Below are 5,196 nucleotides of genomic sequence, written 5' to 3'. Positions count from 1 at the left end.
AACATTGTTTTCCATAGAAAAAGCAGAAATATACGCGTTGTTGGAAAATTAAGCTACTGTTTTTCCGGAATTATATAACATCTATATATACCCAGTGACCCTTTTGGAGAACCTTGTAACATGAATTCCTTGAAATGGACTCTATAGGAAACACAAATACAGGAGGAACGGTGACTCCAGAAGCATTAATGAATTCAAGCATTGTGACTAATTGTCCTCACTCTGCCGATGTCACCTGTCCAACTTGTTTTCACCCATGGGCTGTTAAACATCCAGTTTCGTCAAGGTTCTATATCATATGAAGTGCAATTTTTTTAAATTTATTATGATTGCAAGATTTTCGTAAAGTTTTCTCCCATTTTCTTGGTTAAAAGATGTAGCACTGGATAGAGAAGTATTTTCAAATTTGCGTACTGATGATGACGGATTTCTTTTCATGAACCCACACACGAAACAAATCGTTTTTGACCTTTTTTTCAATTCACTTTTGAAAAGCAAATTGATAAGCACATTTTTCCACATTGGTTGTTATTAGTCCATAGCAGATCTTCGAAGATCTTTTCAACTAATCTGCCAGTTGTTGCTCTTGTTCATGGATCCAGATTCTTTTATTTCCAATATTTGGATCATGAGTAAACGTAGTTAAAGACCCTTTAGCTTTCGAGGTATTCGAGAAGGTTATACATAGAGCTCTGTCCAAGTGGGCTGAGAACAACAAAATAATTCCGGATAATCAGTTCGGCTTTAAGGCGGGACATGACACTATTCATTCTGCGTCTAAGCTTGTTTCTGATATCCATAGGAACAAATCTAAAAGACAATGTACGGGTGCTTGTTGACTTGGAGAAGGCCTTCGAAACCCTATGGTTAGAGGGTCTATATCTAAAGTTATACAGACTTGGCATAAGTAAACCACTGTTGTATATGCTTTATGACATGCTTAATGGTAGACGGTTTATTGCCAAAATTGGTAATGTAACATCTACCAAAATCTTTGATATTAAAAATGGTCTTCAACAGGGAGCCGTTAACTCGCCGATCTTTTTCAGCATTTACGCCGACGAACTAATTGCGTACAGAACGGCACCAAAATTGAGGTTATCAACACACTTTAGCAGGGTTTCTTCGACAAGATTCAGCAATATTGTGATGACTAGAAGTTGAAAATCAACATTAAGAAATGCGAAACTATTTTCTTCAGAACTCCGCTGTATGGAGCCTTAAGGGATACGAGAAAAAACTGGAAAAATCTAGTGATCGTTGGACCAAATCGACAGTCACTGACGAATAAAAGTGTAGTAAAGTACCTTGGCATCTGGTTGGATCAGTAATTGTATTTCGACAGACATGAGTGCTGCTCTGGCCAAAGCTAGGGGAGCCTTTGTCCTGACAAAACAGTTGTTTTTTAGCAGTCTTCTTGATAGCAGGGTGAAGGTGATTTGCTACATGGCACTTATCCGGCCGATGATTGCCTATGGGTGCCCGGTATGGTTAAACGTTGTCCCATCCCAAATGACAATGTCTGCGACGTTGCCTTGGATTACACAAAACACCATAGTCGGGGTACAAACATTACTATTCCAACCAGGTTCTATACAAGAGAGCCAACATAAACAGCATAGATAATTTTCTGCTGAAGCTTGGTAGGGGTGATATTGCGAGAGCGATGACGTCGACTTACCTTCATTTTTGGGGCTCACTACACCAACAATGAGTACTACAAAAGTGCACGTTTAAGTGGCAACCGAAGGTTTTTCTATTTAGACAATCGAGGGCTAATACAGGAGAGAGAGGCGGTTCCGCTTATCTACCGAGTCAGCCATTAAACTGTAGATAGGCGACTCCTTTGCAGTCGAGACGTCCTCGCACTGGAAGGAACTGAGTTCTTTCGGTTCAGTAGGACTGTTTCCGATAGGGACCGAAAAGATAGTGTGAGGCAGGAGAACCAATTTTGGTGGCTTCAAATTGAGAATTTCATTTAAAGTTACCTATAAAGTGTTTGGTCTTGGTCGGCTTAAATAGGTTTAAGGATTAGTATAGGGACAGCCAAGGTGGCACCAAAAAAAAATTAAATAAAAAAAAACACAAAAAAAGCTTACTGTGGCTGTTCTAGTTTTTAAGTAGTTTGAAGTATTTTTAAGTAGTATTATTGGCTTTGGTTAGTTTTTAGTATTATAATGGGTTTCGGTTTCTTTTTAAGTTTCAAGTTTTATATAAAATATTTATTTATTAAATTTATTTCTGAGAAAAATATTTTGTTTTTGAAACCAAATGTTTGGTTTGAGAGTCACAAGTATTTCGAAAAGATTCTTAAACCATTTCAGTTCCAAGTTTCAGATAAAAGTTCCACCCAAATAACCACCTAAATTGCAAGTCTTTCTGATCTCATTGTTTCCAACAACATATTATAACATGGCCATAATTAATTCATCCTATTGTGTCCAGATGTGCGAACAATTATTACTTCATTAAAATAAAATCACCCACCATGAGCCAACCTGTCTATGGTCTGTCACACCCCACAAAACGAAAATGTAATGAAAATGTTTATTTCATTTCCCCTTCAACTAAAAATGCAGTCAATATAATATCGTACGCATAATACCTTATGTCAAACAATGTTAATGTTAAACCCTTTTCTTTTTATGGGGGACGTTTTTCGTCTCATAAACTTGCTGCTGCTGCATCACACCCTTTTCGAATTCCGTATTCGTATTCCATTTGAAAGATTGCCATCGGCCTTTATAACCTTTTTCGCATTCGCCATTGTCTCATTATTTAGTAATGAATACCATTACAAGCTTAAGCCTGGTATTCCAAATTGGAAAGACCATAGCTCACAAAATTAAAGGACAAATAACCCATTTCAGGTCTTACAACGCACTAAATTTGATATCTTTACTGCGTCGCGTCGCTCGTCGGGGATAACTCGGACTGCAACTCATACTTCATTGAAAAGGTTGGTTAATTTTCAGGATAGCCTAAGTTTTGTTGAGGTGAAAAAGTTTCTTATACCTGGCAATTGCTTCTTTGGCTGGCTAATGGACAAGGTTTTCCATTGCGAAAGGTGACAAAAAGTGCCGGTGATGTTTCGGATCCCTTCCTGGGGATGTTGTGGTTTTCTTTCCAAAGTTTTTCCTTCTTTTTTGCTTCGAAACATAAAAAATTGAGTTAAGCACGTGTCGTAAATGTCTATATAGCTACCCCCGGCCTCCCCTTTTTCTCTTTTTTGAACACACAGCTTGCGTTTGGATACTTTCATTTTTCAGAAAACAAGTTTGTGCGATGGTATAAGTAATGGGCTACAACACCCTTTTTGCTGGTGGTCATGATGGTCCTAGTCCATTCGTTACCCCAAGGCCTCCATGATGGTTTGTTATCTGCAAATGGATTTTTAACGGATACCCCCAATCCCTTATACGGAAACTTGAAACTGACAAGTCGTATGCATCAGCAGCAGCAGCAAGGCAGAGTCGACCTCTGCTATATGTAGACGTAGAGTTTTGGGGATAAGTTTGAGGGATAAATTGGGTTTTGGAAAATGTGTTTGCAGATGATGATCCAAGTGTAGGGCGTTAACTTTCTATGGTCTATTGCAAATTACTTTTCGGACAATAACCAAAGATTCTATAGGGCAGCAAAAGTTTATGTGATTTTTCTTCTATACTCTCGTATTCCTATTATCATCAGCATCATCACGGAGAATGCGGCGAGGAAGTAATAAACATACGTTATATCGGGCTTGCAAAAGGGAGGCTATACCAACTACCAGCTCTCCCATCTGCCATCCACCGATGATAATGGTGGATGGAAGTTTTGAACACCCTTCCTCTCACTCCAAGATCAAAAACTATACAAAAGGCAATTGTTCTTGGCTTTTTGTGCTTTGTTGGATGTTGGGTGTTGGGGGATGAGAATGTGGGGCGGGTTAAGGTGATGGCTGGAGCGATTTATGAAGGTAAATCAATTGGTAATTTTGGGGAAAATATAGTGCGGTTAAGTGTTTGGGGTGAATTGGTTGTGATCTAAAGAAGCTCTCTGAATGGATATTTTTCGCAAGTGAATATATTGGAGGTAGGTATGTATAGTCGTATCTATTGCGGTATTATAAGTGATGCAGAGGGCTTGGATAACGTTTATTGGGAGAGATTTAATGTTAACTATGTTTAGCCGTAGAGCTTAAGTGTTATTAAAGATTGTGGAAAGATAATAATGAACTTTTCCAAGCAAAATACATAACTAAATATTTGGCTTTGGTAAAATATCATAACAATATCAAAGATAAAATTCTTTATGGACTGAAGGGATGAACGGATGCATGTTTATTGTTCTTGGAGAAAAAAAGGGTGGCCTAAAATGATTACAAAAAATATGATTTTTTTGGAAGTTGTGAAGAGATTTCTAAATAAATGCCTCTAAAATATATGTCAAAAATAAAGAAAATTTGTTGTGTGAAAATGGAAGACCCATGTGAACTCAAAGACATTTTCTTATAGTTGTCAATTTTTTTCTAAGAAATTATTTAAAAGTAGACAACAATATTACAATATTTTGAAGTCAATATTTAAATTTCATATACAAATATTCGACAAAAAAAAATCAGTTTTAAACAATTTTGTGCAGAATTCTTTGTAAGTTTTTATTTTTACAAAATACTAAGAATAATTTTTCTACAGTTTTTAATGTACTTTAAAGTCAAGTTGAAGTCTTAAGTTGTTGACAAGATATTGGAGTAATTTTTTAATTGAGGTTTATCCTTTTTATAGAAAAAAATATCACTGGCACTACACATTGACTGACGAAGACGAATCCTCTCCTTCTTCTTCACAAATGGAAATATCTCTTCTCGATAAAGTCCTTCTTGCTGACTTACAGCAAACAAGCTGTATTAAAAACTCAAAAAATCGAACTCTCGATTTAGTCTTTTCTTCTGACGCTATTAGTACTCTTGTTCTAGAATCTAGATCAGGAATTACTAATATTGACAAATATCACCCCCCTTTGGACATTTTTTTTGACTTAAGTAATCACCTTACTAATCACAGTAATTCTTTTGATTGCTTATATAATTTTGATTTCAGAAGAGCCAATTTTCAGCAGTTGTCTGAAGATTTAACCATTTCTGGAATTGCTGATACACTAGCATTTTCTAACATTGACGAAGCAGTTTCAACTTTTTATACGATCCTTCATTAT

This window comes from Eupeodes corollae, chromosome 1 (assembly GCF_945859685.1).
Source record: "Eupeodes corollae chromosome 1, idEupCoro1.1, whole genome shotgun sequence".
In the NCBI taxonomy this organism is placed as follows: domain Eukaryota; kingdom Metazoa; phylum Arthropoda; class Insecta; order Diptera; family Syrphidae; genus Eupeodes; species Eupeodes corollae.
The sequence above is the reverse complement of the archived record's forward strand: the minus strand, read 5'-3'. Positions refer to the sequence as shown.